Source organism: Podarcis cretensis, assembly GCF_951804945.1.
Source record: "Podarcis cretensis genome assembly, chromosome: 4".
In the NCBI taxonomy this organism is placed as follows: Eukaryota; Metazoa; Chordata; class Lepidosauria; order Squamata; family Lacertidae; genus Podarcis; species Podarcis cretensis.
Genome location: NC_137173.1, coordinates 23,279,245 through 23,296,367, shown reverse-complemented (window position 1 = coordinate 23,296,367; position 17,123 = coordinate 23,279,245). Strand labels below are relative to the sequence as shown.

Below are 17,123 nucleotides of genomic sequence, written 5' to 3'. Positions count from 1 at the left end.
ACGCCACTGTCTCAGCTTCATTTAAAAAGGAAAAGAGGGAGGGAATGTCTCTCACATATGATTATTCAATGATCATTCTAACTGCTGTGTGTACCAATAATTAATTCCTCCCCTCAAATCACGCTTGAAGCATATAACATATTTAGGCCATACGCCCAAATTTTCCCAGACATTACTGGGATTTCAAAGGCAGAATTGACATCCAGGTGGAATTTCTGAAAGGTGGCACCTTGTCCTGGATCTTAGGCAAGTCAATCAAAAAATTGTGGGGTTTTTTTGGGGGGGGGGGCAAAGCTCAACTATTTTGGTGGTTTCCTTTTAAAAACAACAACATATGACTTTTTGAAATATGGCAACCCTAACTTATTGGGCTCAATTTCATGTGTAAGGTTTTTTCCCCATAATTTTGTTTGATTTGTATTTGGTATAATGTTCATGAAATGAAGTACTAACAAGAATTCATTCAAAGCAATAGAACTCGACTTTGGAACACATTTTTAAAAGAAAAGCCTGACTAGCTTTTCAGACCCCATTTAATTGAATAACTTTCTAAAGAAATGCCGGAAGCAACTGATATTATAGTCAAAGTCTTGATTGTTCTGTTATCTTTTACTCCATGAAGACCCATTTATCCTAAATAGAACCCAATAAGGCAGACATGTATGTACAAAATAATTTTTTTTAATGTGATCCCATTGAGATCCTAAGATGAAATTTTGCAGGTAACTCTTAGAAATATTAAATAATCAATACAATTTTTGGAATTTTAAAATCATATTAATTTTTTGATCACTTTTTAAATTTTATAACAAATTTAAAATTTAGTGTAAGTTCATTATGTGACATATCATATGAAAGGCAGTGAAGTCCTAAAGAGATTGGTGTTTTTAGTTTTGACGTATCCTAATCATGGGCTGAGCTTGTAAGGTTTTCTTTTAGTCTGTCAAGACCAAAATTGTCATTTTTTAAAAAAAAAACCCTCATAACTCAAAAACGTGATGAGATTAAAAAAAAATTAGATTTGAACTTAGTTTTGATCATTCAACAAGTGTACAGAATATTAAGAAAATTGGATTACATGAAGTAAAAAAAAGTTGGATCACTTGATATGGAATGTCTGAATAGAAGAAATTGCAAGGACTGTACTTGTGAGAAAAAACTCCCTTTCCCCAAATATGCTAGGCAACGCAGTCTTCACTGAAAGGTATTCCCTCCCCACTGTGAGGACATCATTGTGCTACTGTTACATAAAAAGACAGAGTACTCTATGAACCAAAGCAAAAAAAATCTCGTTGCCATTATAATCCATCAGTACTTTGTAATAAAACATTTTATGCCCAGTCTTTACCAATCTGCTGCCCTTTAGATGTTTTCGACTACAACTCTTCATTGGCACTAGTCAGTATAGCCTTGCTAAAAAATCCTTAAAGTACATAATATTTTTAGAAGGAACCCCCACCCCCACCCCCACCTCCGGAAAACTACTGTAAATACATCGAGTCGCTGGACTCAATTTGACGGCAAAAGTAACTTGTGTACCTTTCTCCTTGTTCAGAATATCTTTGTTGCAAAATGAACACTTTAAGTGATCAGTCGTAAAAAAAAGAAAAAAGAACCAGTCAGTTTTCTCACACATGAAAAATGGTCTCTTGCTGTAATCTAATGAACATCTATCTGCGCTACCCCTGAACGCATGAAACTCATCCCAGCGCCACACAATTTTTATTTCAGCAATTCAGAGACTTGCAATTAAAACAGAGATGAGGTTTTAATAGCAATTTCTCTCAATGGTAATTTTATTCTAGTAGATATGCTCAGACAGACTGCCCTAAGTACTCACCTTGTATAAAATTAACTAATATGGTGCGCTCAATCAGAAGAATTAACCATCATGGTGCAGTAAATTAGAAGAGGTTTTATAGCAGTGTAACTAGATTTGATCTACAGCATTTACCTGTTGGAATCAAATTATTTTTGCCAGGAACTGTGTTTCCTTATTGTTTTTAATTAACTGTTATTTTATTATTCAACTTGCTTGGGTGCTTTCTATTAGTGTCTGCATAACAAAAGTCACACATTTATTTTGTCAGGAGGACAGTTTGCTATTTTTTAGTTGCACTTTCCTTAATTATGTGCTAATAACATTGCATAGGAAGATGGAAAGATTTTAAAGTATATTCTCTTCATTGGAAATGCATGATTTTCAGAGAGAGGTGAAAACACCTCCTATGTTGATACAGAAAAGTCTAGTTTTACAATTGCTATTCATACCAAGCAATGATTTTTCTTAAGCTGATATTTAGACTTAAGGACAATCACAAAATGATAAGAGAAAAACCTTGGAAATCTCACTCCAACGTGAGCACTTTCATATTCCATCTATTTTTTCTTTAGGAGGTGGTTCTACTGCTCTGTGCCATTTTAACACTCCACACACCCAAATCTCCACTCTTATTGGTCGTTTTCACTAAAATGGCATTTGAGGTCAATTAGATGTCAATGAAAGTGCATAGGGGGGAAATTAGAACAGAAAACAACCTAGGCAAGGTTTCATTGAAAGGGTCTAAATAATTTCAGCCTACAACACAGCAGCTCATAAAAACACAAGGAGCTGCCATCATTATACTGAGTAAGACCACTGAGTGAATAGGCAATCACTGCAAGTTCAGACAACATGCGCATATATATAAAATTTGGGTTTCTGTTCCCAATATGCATCACATTACACTTGCTTAAACTGAATTGCATTTGCCGTTTTACTGCACGTTTACCATTTTTTGGAAAGAGCCTTTTGATGCGCCTCATTATCTTTCCCTTTTTTAAAACCACCACAAACAACCATCTCACTGCTTACCCCTAACTCTAGATCATTTATGAAAAAGTTAGAATGGATAGATCCCAATGCTGATTCTTGGGATCTATCCATTCTACTTCCTTCTTCCCACTTCCTGCTTCCCTGCATTGGGAGAGATGCCCCAACACCTGTGGACGCAGATGGCTGTAAAACTGGCAAAGCCAGGTATCCCAGGTATTATTTAGTTCTACAATTATATAGGAAATGGAATGGATGCCTGTGATCAAGTATTCTCCCACATACGCCAAAGAAATGGGCAGAAATCCCTATGATATATAAACCAGTCACTTCAGTAGGCAGAGAAAGAAAGTTTGCAAAGGTAATCAACGTCTGAGGTTTCAATATATATTTTTTACTTTTAGCAATTAGACTTTATAAAATTACAGTGGAGTGGAAAGGCCCATCTAGAATTATGTCAAATATAGTTTCTGGGAAAGAAGCCAAGGCTACCCTGAGCAAAGGCAGTGTTGCCGCTACTTACCATTTTGGTTTAATTGCATTGTAATGCTAGATTCAACAATAAGATTGGGGGCCATTTTAATTTAATGCACAGGAAACTGTTAGTACCAATTTTATCTGTAACAATTGCCAGAATTACAGAAACATTATTATTTTAGCACGGAAACAAAACCCTCAAGTTGACACACGGCATCATTTATGCATTGCGAATCTACTGGGAGCTACTTTACAAATATTTTTATGCTTTTGCCAAAGGTGACACAAAGCCATACAGTGGTGCCCCGCAAGACAAACGCCTCGCAAGACGGAAAAGGAGGCCTTCCGTTTTGGAGGCGCTTCGCAAAACGAATTTCCCTATGGGCTTGCTTCGCAAGACGAAAATGTCTTGCGAGTTCCTGCGGGGTTTTCCCCCTCCCTCCCCTTTTCCTAAGCCCTAAGCCGCTTATCAGCTGATCCGCTGATAAGCCGCTTATCAGCTGATCCGCTAAAAGCCGCTAAACCGCTAATAGCGCTAATCTGCTAAGCTGTCAATGGGCTTGCTTCGCAAGACGAAAAAACCGCTATACGAAGAGCCTCATGGAACGGATTAATTTCGTCTTGCGAGGCACCACTGTACTATTTCAGGAAGGGACCTGCTTTATCAAAGAGGAAAGCCCAGCAGAAGTTCAAAGTACACAAGTGGAGAGTGATATATCTTAGTCCAGGGGACCAAATCAAGGCCTAGCCTGCCTGTACCATTAGACAACCATAATTTTATTTTATGTTGTGTTTGTGTGTGCAGAGGACAGTCCTGTGCAGGAGACAGATGGTCGGCTGTTAGAAGAAGAAGAGAAGAGTTTGGATTTGATATCCCGCCTTTCACTCCCTTTAAGGAGTCTCAAAGCGGCTAACATTCTCCTTTCCCTTCCTCCCCCACAACAAACACTCTGTGAGGTGAGTGGGGCTGAGAGACTTCAAAGAAGTGTGACTGGCCCAAGGTCACCCAGCAGCTGCATGTGGAGGAGCGGAGACTCGAACCCGGTTCCCCAGATTAGCAGACTACCGCTCTTAACCACTACACCACACTGTTACTGTACAATGCCTTGAGTCTTCCACAGGCAGAAAGGCAATAAATAAGCTTTGTAAGTAAATAAATAATACACAGAGTGAAACACGGAGAGTAATTCTGGTAGGTCAATTTGTATCATTGTTGTCTGACCATATTAAATTGATTGGTTTAACTGAAACGCTTGACATAATTGAAGGCTCTGTGTAGATTTCCGATAATGAAACAAAATTGGCAGATGGAGAAAACAGCCCCGAACTTCTCTTCATGAGAGGAAATTTTTCAGTTAGCACTGAATCACAGTGAACATACAAGTTTTTTTAGTTTCCACATGCAACTCGGAGACATAAACCTCTTAAGGAGGGCCCAAATTACTGTGTTGAGCAGAGAAAGAGACCTATTAAAGACGTGCCTTTTCTCTGACATGTGCTGAGTGAAGCCATTGTAGAAAAAAACATTATTAAGGTACATACATCATAAGTTATGTGCAGTCATACCTTGGATCCCGAACGCCTTGCAAGTCTAACATTTTGGCACTCAGACGCCACAAACTCAGAAATGAGTGTTCCGGTTTGTGAACGTTCTTTGGAACCCAAATGTCCGATGTGGCTTCCAATTGGCTGCAGGAGCTCCTTCAGCCAATCGGAAGCCGCACCTTGGTTTCTGAACGTTTTGGAAGTTGAACAGACTTCCGGAACGGATTCCGTTCAACTTCCGAGGTTCCACTGTGCTACATTTTGCATCGTTCAGTTGCAATTCCCTCAATAAACCCTGGGGTCTTTATAAGTTCTGTTTCCATCTGTATATTGATTTCCATGAAATCTGAACCCCCAAAGGCTTGGAAACATGACCACTCAAAGTAATATCCAACCCACGGCTCCAACAAACACTACAATGATTTTTTTATATGCTATTAGAGCTGCATCCAAGGCCGTCTTAACCGTTGGTGCTAGGGGTGCACAGCACCTGGGCGCCAGGCTCTCAGGAGTGCCAGGCCGAGAGTCCAGGGCCAAGCGTTGGAGTCTGGGAAAGAGCCGCCGACAGCCAAGCGGAGCAGAGCCCATCGGCGCGCCGCAGGCTCTTCTGCTGCAAGCGGCTCTTCCCCAGACTCCCAACACTCGCCCCCGAACTCGTGCCAAGCCACCCGCAGCAGAAGAGCCCGTGGCACTCCAATGGGCTCTGCTCTGCTCTGCTCGGCTGTCAGCTCTTGCCCCAGCTGCATGGCGGCTAACTGTTTCAGTGCCGCGCCTGGAGTACCGTGTAATGTTGTGGGCACTGTGCGACACATCCTGTTGCATGCGCCGAGTTGTAGGTTCCTTTGCTGGCTTTTCTGCTGTCGGCGCACGCTCCCAGCACCGCCCAACATGGGCACAGAATGACGGGGAATGCAAGCGGCAGCGGAAGAAACATCTCCAGATGGGATCCGTCGCGCACCGACAGTGCCTACAGCAGCAACAAATCCGGCCGAATATGAGCACGCAGATACTGTCTGGAGATCTTTCCTCCGCTGCTGCTTGCATTCCCTGTTGTTCCCCGGGCACTGCGCGCACAGCCGAAACAGTTAACCGCCATGCAGCAGGGGGGAGGCAGTGGGCAGGCAGCACGGCGACTGTGCCACCCGACATTTTGTCTCCCCCCAACATGGAAGCCACACCCAGCTTCATACGCCCCTAGGGGGCGCGCTGGCACCCCATTGGTTGGCGCTGTGAGTCCCTGCATCCTGCAAAAGGTCAACAACTTCCCCCCCAAAGGTTGACACCTCTGGGCAACCTAGGGGCGCCGGGCGGATCTTGGCACCCCGGAGCTGCATCTGCTTAAAACGGCCCTGGCTGTACCATTTCACAATGTTTGCAGTTTGCTTAAAAGGTGAATTGCTGAGGGAGGGCATGAAATGCAGAGGAAATCTTAGCTGTCTTTGTGAACAATGTCATTTTCATTCATATATATATATATATATATATATATGGAATATAACTGCTAGAATAAGGAAATCCCATGTGAGAGAAATCCCATTTATTTGAATGGAATCTATTTTCATACCATTATGCTTAGATTTACATCCTCAATCTAATCATTTTTGTCCTAATTAGGCTTGCTCATAGATAGCTAAGAAGCATTTATTTCTTCTTAGTTTTTTTTTTTTTTTTGCAGCTGTGAAATGGGTCTTCATCCTTTCACTAAAATTTGAAAGATGTGATAGATCGCTCCATACCCATGCTTCAGCATCAAACAGCTGTTTAGAAATAGCAGAAGATATAAGAATCAATGGGGAAAACTCAATGTCAGGGAACTGACATCGGAGCCAGAAGTGGAGGCAGGGCTCCCAAGCGATGCCGGAGAAGGGCCAAGCAGGGAGAGAGGGAACTCATCGGCTGGGGAAGGAAACCAGCGTAACACCAGGGATAAAGGGGGGCGGTTGGGGGAATCGGAGAGGAGTCTCCAGGACTCTTCGCTGGAGACCAGCGGGGAGAGCACAGGTCCTCCTCTGCCCACACCCACCCTGCGCAGAAGACCTCCGCGCAGGGAACGCAGGCGTAGACTTGGCGTCAAAGAGCTTTTGTGCTGGAAGAAGTTTAAGAAACGCCCACTGACGGATTCTGCTAGCGACTGAACAGTGAAGGGCTGTCCAGTCAGGAAAGGTTTAACCAGGCTACCTAGCCAGGAGTGGTGGCAACTTACGCACGAGCAACCCCCATACACTCAACCATACTTCTGTGGGTCAACTGTAAGTTGGAATGAATAAACTTTCCTGGTGCAGGTCACTTTGACACACTAAATCAGAGCTTTCCAAACTTTTCATGCTGACACACTTTTTAGACATGCATCATTTCATGACACAGTAATGCAGTTTTACTAGCAAACCAGAGGTAGAACTAAGCCCTTGCCAGCCCCAGGAGCAGTGCAGGGAGCATTCGCGTGTCACACTTACACACTGCAGCCGACACACTAACATGTCGTGACACACAGTTTGGAAAGCTCTGCAGTAAATCATCAGTAATTCAAGGAGAAGAGAAACAGATTCAATAAGAACAGTGAGATGCGTGACTGTTCTGGTACACGTGAACGTACTGAACACACGTATAATGGGCACAAATAAAGATTTGCAGACCTAATAAGCAAAGCAGTTGGTCATGTTTACTGAACATCACCAGCACCAAACTTTATTAACCGTGCCACACTCTTCCTTAGAGGTTTAGCAAACAGAAATGTATGTTGGTAAAAGCACTGTCAGGCATCACCTCTCCCATTCTGCAAAGCCCAAAGTTCTCAAGGACCCAGTGTCATTGAAAACTGTAATGTGTGGATTAATTACGTCAGAGATTCAGCCCTAGCTTCCTAGGGACGGGTTCCCACAATAACCACTGCTCATTTTTCAAGCACCATTAACATGCTATAGCAATTGATGTGAACACAACCTTCCCCCTCAAAAATGTGTTGCCAGGTTGCACCTGTAGCACCATTTTGGGACTTGTGAAATAGGAGTCTATAGCACATGTATATATGGGAAGACTCCATATTGTCCTCCCATTAAAAAAATTATCTCTCCGCGCACCCCCTCACCCATCCAGTCACTTAGCAGATAAAATGCAAGCCTGGGGTGGAACGAGAGAGACACCTTATAGTTCAACTAGGCTATTAGTTGGTTTGATGTAGCAGACAGGAGTTGCATCAGTATAGAGGTGAGAATTGCCTTTCCGCTCCATTCCTTCCTTCCCATTTCATTGTCGATAGCACGCAACTCAAACATTGTAATTAAACCCACAGAAGTTGGTCTAGTAAAAAGTTGCTATCACATTAGCTATACTTTTCTTCATGAACAGCAAAACATTAAAGCCAAACACAGCACATTTTTAAAAGGTTTCTGAATAGATTTTATGAGCAGTAACATTTGTAATTGGACAGACAGACTGAGTTTTTGCTGGATAGTGTTTTTTTTTTATATAAAAAAAATCACAATGCAGTCATCAGCAGAGTAGCCAACACTGTCTGGCTAGCTACCAACATCCAGATTTTAATATGAATGGTTTATGACTCAGCTACACTGGCTAATTGTTTTATTTTTATATTTATTTTTAGACCTGCAGGATTATGCAAGATGGTGTATTTCACCTTTTATTAGTTACAGTAAAAAGTGACAAATATTAACAGCTTACACAATAGCAGTCTCCATTCATAACTTATCCTAATTTTCATACGGTGACATAGCCAGTATTGTGTAGCAATTACCTAGTCAGTCTAAGACTAGGAAAAGAGGTGGTCCAGGCAAAGGACAAGATGGTGTGTGTGTGTGGGTGTGTGGGTGTGTGTACACACACACAGAGAGAGAGAGAGAGAGAGAGAGAGAGAGAGAGAGAGAAATATCTATGTACAGAAATTGACCAGACTTGAAGTTAATCCTTATTTCAGCACTGGAGATATGACAGATCTTTCATTGCACTCAAGGGAGATTACCTCCTTAGCTTGGGGCAGGGTCAGGGACCCTCAAGTCTGAGGGACAAATGTGACCCCTGTTAGTTTCTGTTTTCATCGCTGAGCAGCTGCTGGGAGTCACAGGACTCTGTTTACATTCCAGAGACCTTGCAGTCTCACGGGAAAGGGAGACGGGATGTGACGTTAGTGGTTTCCTGTTTCCTTTGTTCCTTTGTTCAATTGCTCTCTGCTTTCATAGAGAGAGGATGTCTTTTCTGTTTACAATGTAGCCAAATCTCTCGTCTCTTCCCTGTGCTGGGAAACCTGCTGGATAGAATGCGCTTGAGGCCTCATCAAAGGCTCAGGTCATTAAACACATTGGAGGCGATTTCAAACGCTCGGCTCAGAGGAAGATGAGGCCTTATCGGCTTGGCCGAGTGGAGACTCCGACAGCCCCTCCAGGTCTATCTGGCCCTCACCACTTTTCCTGGATTACCATTCCTCTCCCCAGGCCACATCCCTAACTGGATCTGCTTCATACCCATTAGCTCTGTGGGGGTTGAAGGGAACTGGAGTCCAACAGTACCTGGAGAGCCATAGGTTCCTCATGCCTGGCTTAGGTGATAAATCATGACCAAGTTGGATAGGAACATTGGGAGAGAATTATCTCTGGTTAAACATTGCATTAGTCTGTAACAGTGCTCATTTGTCTTTTTATCTCCTATACGCAGATAATAATCTTCTGTCAAATTTACTAGTTGGCTTATACGAAGAGATATCATGCCAAGAATTTTGAATTATTTTGATACCGTCTCAGACCATTCTAACATTTATACAGGTTTACATTTATCTTCTTAATTCCCTTTTGTATTCCTACCAAGATGGCTTTCAGAAACTTAATTCACCAGAAAGACTGACAGTCAAATGCAATTAGCAATGAGCAAGAATATGAAAAATATTAAGTGAAGGTTACTTAGAAAGGCAATGTTTAATTAATGGCACTGGGAATTGTCTTTCAAATGCATATGAAAAAATACAATATAGCATATTTTCCTGAGCAGACTTGGAACTATACGGCCTTTTCATGCATTTCTTATAAAGAAGTCATATCCCAGACCCTTTGAATCTTAGTTGATTAACTCTGCAGGGTGGACTTTCAGTTAGGACAAAACTGTTCTAAGCAGCACATTGCAAATAAAATAAAACAGATCTTTAAATCATTTTCAACCACCAACAGTACATGTACGTACAGACAACCACCCAAACTCTGCCACCGCCATTAGGCCATATTTCTTTAACTTCAAAAATATTCTTGTTTTATGCCCCAAAACAACTTCAGTGGCAGCAGATCAACCTGGCGGGGAAGGGGGTTATAGCTCAATCCCTGTCATCTCTAGGAAATGCTGGGGAAAGTCCCTGCTGAAAACCCCAGAAACCTGCTGCTCATCAGTGTAGATCTTACTAAATTAGATGTAGCAATTGACTGACTTCATATAAGGCAGCTTCCTATACCCTTAAGGGCAATAAAGATGACACAGGACAGCATTCATTGCAGCTCTGTGTATCAAGAGGGAACTGGGCAGCTAAGAACCAGAAAAGCCAAAGTATTTACCGTATTTTCCGCTCTATAAGACGCACTTTTTCTGAGCAGAGAGGGGGAGATTTTTCCCCCTCCAAAAATTAAGGGGAAATGTGTGTGCGTCTTACGGAGTGAATGCAGGCTCCTTGGCTTCAGCGATAGCAACGCGAAGCCTCCAAAGCGCAGAGGGAACGCTCCCTCCATGCTCCGGAGGCTATGGGTTCCTTTCGCTGAAGCCAGGAGAGCGAGAGGGATTGGTGTGACCGATTCCTCTAGCTCTCCTGGCTTTGCTTCGCTGAATAGGCGCTGCACAGCTTTCCCTCTCTGCGCAGTGGCCCTTCACCGAAGCGGGAGGAGAAATGGAAGGGTTCCGTTTCTCCTGCCGCTTTGCTGAAGGGGCGCTGAGCAGAGAGGGGGAGTTTTTTTTTCTTGTCCCCCCCCCCAAAAAAAAACCAAGGTGCATCCTTTGGTCGGGTGCATCCTATAGAGCAAAAATTACGGTATCTGCCTCAAACCATGAAGGGGGGTGAGAATCTCTGTCCAACCAATTTTATTCCATATATTTCACTTTTCTCTCCTTCATTCGAGGCTTTTTAAACAAAGGTTGGACGGGCATCTGTCAGGGATGTTGGACTGGATGAGCCTTTGTGTCCCTTCCAATGCTACAATTCTATGATTCTATGATACTCCATGTGGCGTATCCATTCTATGAAAAGCAGCAGAAAAGGTTACAATAGTTTAAACTTGTAAAATATGTGTTAGTGAGTCATAGGCATCACCTGACAAAACTAAGTTCTACGCAAATACTTATTTTTAGTTTTGGGTAGCATTAGCAATTCCAAATCATGGAAACCGGGGAACTTTGCATTTTTATTTTTAGTCGTTTCCTATCATGACGGTATGTGACTCTATTTAAGGGTATTGCTCACCTCAAGGGAAGGTGCCTCCACCAAGCTGCATGTGGGTTATGTTGCTCGTGCACGTTGCCTTAGCGAACTTAGGAACACCAGAAAGGAGAAGTGTTCTCCTTGGCGACTCTCATCTTTTGTGTGGGATGATATTGTGAAAAGGTCTACCTATGTTGAGTGCTGAAAGAAAGACTCTATAAGGAAATTATTTCAAAGGCATCTCCTCTATATGTAAAATAGAAAGCACTCAATGTATATATATAATGTGACAAAAAGGTGCAAGGGGGGCTGGTTTTAAGAATGAAACAACAGTGTAAGTAACAGCTGGTTCAGTGGTCACATTTGCACCACTGCTTAGGAACGATATTAAGAAACATCAGTGGGAGACATTATTTTTGTCCTGGGCTGAGCATGTGCTCATCAGTACCTGTACAACAACAACAACAACAACAACAACAGGCAGTATTCAACTAAATAACTGTGCGAGTGGGACCTGAAAACAACTCAGTTGTCCAAGGCAAGGGTAAACAGGTGCATCTTCACCTTAAGGTGGAAACTATATAATGAAGGTGCTAGACATATGTACCATTGTGGAGAAGGAATTCCACAACCTAAGAGATTTCACTCCCCAGCTGCCACCATTCCTGAACTTCTGGTGGTGATGGAACTGCCAAGAGAGCTCCCTTTACTAATATTAGGATAATCTTCACCTTCCTGGGCTACTATTTTGCCCTTGGCTCTGACTGGTGGATCTCAGGATCCGATTGGTTTTTTAAAAAAGTAGATCCCACAAGTCCAAAGTCTGCCTGCTCGTGTTTTAGAATGCAGGAACCACCACGATGTGCTGAGTAGAGGCTCCTCCACAGAACGGTTAACACAGAATGTGTGCCCTGATTACAGAATGTTTGAAGAGCCCCAGCCAAATTCAACAGGCCTTCCTCTGCCTGCATATCTTATTTTTATTTACATGGCCCTGAGATGGAGATGACAGCAAAAGCTGCCAGCCAAACAGCCCACTGGGTGTGTGTGGGGGCTTAATTATTGTTGGGGTGATCAGTCTCAGAAAGAGCCAACTTAAGATCCATTTTCTCCAATCTTGAACTGATTCAGGTTTCAGCTACATATCATAAGCCAGAAGGCACCCCAGCTGCGTAAAATCTGCAGGCTTAGGAAGAGAGCAATCAAAAGCATATCTTCAGAGAGGAGAAATACAAAACATGCGAGTGACACATTATCTTTAGAAATTCTAATCGTAAGTCAAGAAAAACATGACAGGGCAGCAGAACTCTTCCATCTGTTCCCTCCTAAAAGGGCTGATGGGGGGATGTGAGGTAATTGAGTTTTGTAAGGTAGCGAGTCATCTACAAATTTAATATAACAACTGAGACTGTTCCATTCGGAAGCATATGGCTGTTTAATCAAAAACAAAAAAAGTTGTGACTCAAAGCAGTTTAGCTGCTTAGAAATGTATTTGAAGGAAACCAAACAGTCAGGGGTATTATGTTTCCAAATAAGCAGATGCCACTTTTCCATTGAAAAACAAATAGTACGTCAGTGAACTCTGCCATATATTCTGACTCCAAGGGAAAACCAAGGGGGTGGGGGTTCCCTGCTAAGATTCATTACCCTCCCCGGCAAAAAAATGAAAAATGATGGTGGAGGTTTGGATTACAGGTTACTGGTTGTAGACTGGCAGGTATTATGCTTTGGCCTACCCTCAAAATTTGTCTACTATTACTACTACCCAAATGCCTAGTGGTCAGTGTGTGGAAGATGGGCCTGTACATTGCGTTGTAGGCGTTTGTGACAATTCCTTGTAGAATCTGGACCGGGGGTGGGGGGGACACATGACCAAAACAACTAATGTCAAGGGTGAACAGCAAAAATCACCCTCACTGCAAATGCCTCCCATTTAAAAGACTCAGAAAGGGGTATTTAAAAACGAAAATTGTACGTTCCTCCCTCCCCCCATTGCACAATCAACATTCATTACTGAGATAATGATACTGTGTGAGAGCTTTTAAAAAGAAGCTTAATGTTCTTTATGGATTTCCATCTCAAAGAGCAGCTAAATGGTAAATCAATTGTGTAAGCATGAGTTGACTCAGGCTACAATTAGTGATCATTCTTTCTTGTCTATAGGTGATCTGCTTTGCTGACACAACTTCAAATGGTCCTGCACAAACAACCAGTCATTTATGTCAAAGAAGCTCACAAGAGTACCCGTATTTAATGATGCTGCAGTACAGATATGCAAACAACTTCGCCATTCATAAGGAAAGAAGATGGGCAGGAAGACCACTGAAAACAGAATGCGTTATATTAACAATGGAACACCCAGTGAAAAGCTCACAAACGGCAGAAAGAGGGGACAAGGACAGGTCTTACCTCAATCCCACTTCATATTTCATGCTTACACCCATTGCAGCTTAAGATGATTTGCCTCTTTAAGGAGCTCTGCACCAAGCAGTGAGCACCACAGCCTTAGAAGAACATGTAAAAAATTATTCAGCTGTTTATACCAACCAGAAGAAGGGAGGCGGTGGCTGGATTTACTGCGTACTAATTATAATTGTAACAGTTTCTTTTTTGTTACAAAAACACTGCTTTAAAAATCTGCCTTCATCACAATTTGTAGTTTATTAAGGAGTCATTTTATGCACCAGGCACTTTTACTGATGGGGGGATAAGCTCCCAACCCACTTTACAAGCTGAAGCAGGACAGTCTAGAAAGAGCTCGCCATATAATTCTGCTGATTGTATAGCTCACCTCTGAAAGGAAAGAATGTCTCAAGAAAAAGCATTATCCAGAGAGGGGGGGGGGGGAGGGAGGGAGAGAAAGAACACTGATGGATAGGACAGAAGAGGTCCAAAAACCAAAAAGGTTTTGGTGAGTGTTACATACTGCAGGTGAATTTGAAGTTTTGAGTAATAGGTTACACTGCATACCTAACTGTAACTACTCAGAAGTAACTCCTACTGAATTCAGTGGGGCTTACTCCCAGGTAAGTGGTGTTAAGACTGCAACCTTAATAAATCTTCAACAAAATCTTCTCAGGATGTCCCAAGTTCTGGTTCTCTTGTTCTATACTTAGGCACTAAACCGCTGTGATTAAACCACCGAGCAGTTGTGTACCAATTCTTCTTGAATGGGGCATAATGGTGAAGAAACGAGGGTGTTTTGCGCTTTCAAAATCTTTGAAACAACCCTAACATATTTCAAAAGGAGAAGCTAGAAGGTTCAGCAGCAAACCCTTCCAGCAGCTGGAATCTTAATGATCCTCACAGCCTCAATTAAATTGAATAATCGTTCCTAAAATAATTAACCAACACAGAGACAATGTTTTTCTGATTGCTGATTGTAACTATTATTATTTTTTTCTGAGGCATCGATGATGGCATAGGGAGGCGTGCTGGCAGTAGGTCACGTAGAAATGTAAGCCACAAACAACTTTGGGGTAGGAGGGAAAAGAGCAGTAAGCAGAGTGTTCTGCTTTAAAACTTGAAGGCTCTTTGATCTACAAAACTGCTGAACACAGCCAAAGAAAAATAGCTAGAGAGGAGAGATAGTGAGGCTCATTCAAGGCGAGTTAATTCTCAAATCCTCTCTTGGACTTCACTGAAAGATTTAGAGCTCGGATTCTTAAAGGCTGCTAAATAAAGCTCCCCCAAACACGGCTTTGCTCAATAGCCACAGATCTGACCAACAGCTGGAGAGAGCGGGGGAGAAGGGTCTTGCTCTTTCAAGGACAAGACCACTTGCAGCCCTTTTCAGACAACCTTAATTGGGAGTACTGAACTATGGCAACCATCAGGTTGCGTACCAATTCTGTGTACATCATGGCAACCAGACTCACCAACAACCTACATGCATTCAGCTATCTGTGTAAACTAGGAATGGGAAATCTGTGCCTCTGTCACCCCCCCCCAATGTTGCTGGACTCAGTACTTGACCAATGGCTATGTACTTGCTGTGGCTAATGCAAGTTGGAGGTCACAGGTCTTCCATCCTCGTAAACAGAATCTACATATGCATACACAGATAGGATCAGCTGGGCCATTTCAATAGATGCTTGTTGGTCAGGGCTAACAGCCATGATAATCACACCCACCCACATAAGTCATCTGAAATGGGCTAATGACAACTAGGACCACTCTCCCTTCGTTCCGGCAGATTTGCCTCAATTTTCTGGGGGCTGGTGTCATTAAGATAATCCCCCACCCCAAGAAAAAATGGAAGATAATGGGTTTAGAGTTGTGGCATGGCGAGGCTCCCCCTTTCTTCCAACTCTTTCTTCATAAAATAATAAAATAAAATAAAATCATTTTCAAAGCTGCTGGATTTGTATCCAAAGTACTACTATGTCAATGCTTTGCCAAAGCAAGGATTTTTGCTTGCACAATGGAATGTTCTTCCCCTTTCCTTCCTTCAAATTTTCCAACCCTCTGGAGCAGATTTGGAGCAGGTGCAGGGCATGCACAAGGGTGTATGTGAACTGTCCTGTTGCACAAGTGGAAATCCTTGTACTGACAGGACATGCTGATACCATACATGACTGCCACTGTGGAGCTTTGGACACTATCATTATTTCTGGGTGCTAGAGCCTTCCCATCCAAAACTATTTCAGAACATGAATTGTGAGCCCCTGGAGCAGAATCAAAATGGCTTCCCCCAGTTTTCCACCTGTAAACTGGTGGTGATCATTTTCACCCAAGCTAACCTTCTTCCCATTCATTCCTTTGATCCTTGAGCAGAATTGGGTAGGGGCAGTGCAGACTATGTCCAAACAGTACTTGTTATGATCAGGGAAGAAAACCTTACACCTTCCATGTGAGAGATGGACTACTACAAAGCAGCCCTGAAGGTTGGTAGCCAATGCTGGAAGCCTTTGACTTGGGAGTTTGATTAACTTTTAGCACACACATACACACAGTAGTTTCTCAGGCCAACTGAAAATTTAAAAAAACCAGAAGCCACTTGAGACTTGTGTCCTCCTAAATTAATGAGATAACCAAACAAGAACCAGGAATATTGATTTGCATGGATAAACCGTGAACACTAAGTGGCAGGTAATAAATTAAGAAATGCTTTTGAAATGTAACAAAGAGCATGGGGGGAATAGTAACAGCTTGATGAAAAGGGACATAATAATATTTGAAAGACCTGGAATATAAGATTAGGTCACTCCATTCATATTCTACCAAATGAAAAAGGGGCTGAAGAAAGTCATTGTTTTCAGTGGAGAGAGCTAGTGTAGGGTAATGGCTTGAGCTATGATTCAGAAAGTCCTTGGTTTTGAAATCACCGCTTCCATTAACTCATTCAGCATCAAGCCTAACTCAGGCTCACACTTTCAATGAGAACCCCAATTACACAACACTAAGGTATGGGCAACTAGCCAAACTGTACAGGTTGTTCTAAGGCAATGGTTCCCAACCTTGGGCCTCCGGATGTTTTTGGCCTACAACTCCCATCATCCCTAGCTAGCAAGACCAGTGGTCGGGGATGATGGGAATTGTAGTTCAAAAACAGCTGGAGGCCCAAGGTTGGGAAACACTGTTCTAAGGAATGCAACATGATAATGAATACAAAATCCTTTGAATATCTGGAAGTTTTATATAAATGCTGAAAGTTTCTGAGCATCAGGGAGAAGCCCTATTGTATGTCCCAGCAATATCAAAGAACCAAGCTAAGTTTGATGTCAATTGTGTGAGTGCAATTAATGTGACTGGTTTTTAAACTTTAAATAGCAGCTGCAGGGGCAGAAAGGTTAAGCTTTTCCCTACCCTTTCTCCACTCCCATTCATCTTTATTGTGTTGCCCTAATGCAATTTCCACAAATCTGTCCTCTTTCAAAAGGTATGATA

General features: G+C 42.4%; 1 protein-coding gene and 1 long non-coding RNA gene across 2 annotated transcripts in view; one reads left to right on the top strand and one right to left on the bottom strand.

Annotated features, from left to right (window-relative positions):
* Positions 1-17,123, bottom strand: part of DDX10 (DEAD-box helicase 10) — a 162,845-nt gene that overhangs the window by 23,380 nt on the left and 122,342 nt on the right. The gene's annotated exons all lie outside the window — the stretch shown is intronic.
* LOC307215199 lies at positions 11,933-13,886 on the top strand. Its single transcript, XR_013838374.1, has 3 exons — positions 11,933-12,275; positions 12,366-12,507; positions 13,398-13,886. It is a non-coding gene; the product is annotated as an uncharacterized lncRNA (long non-coding RNA).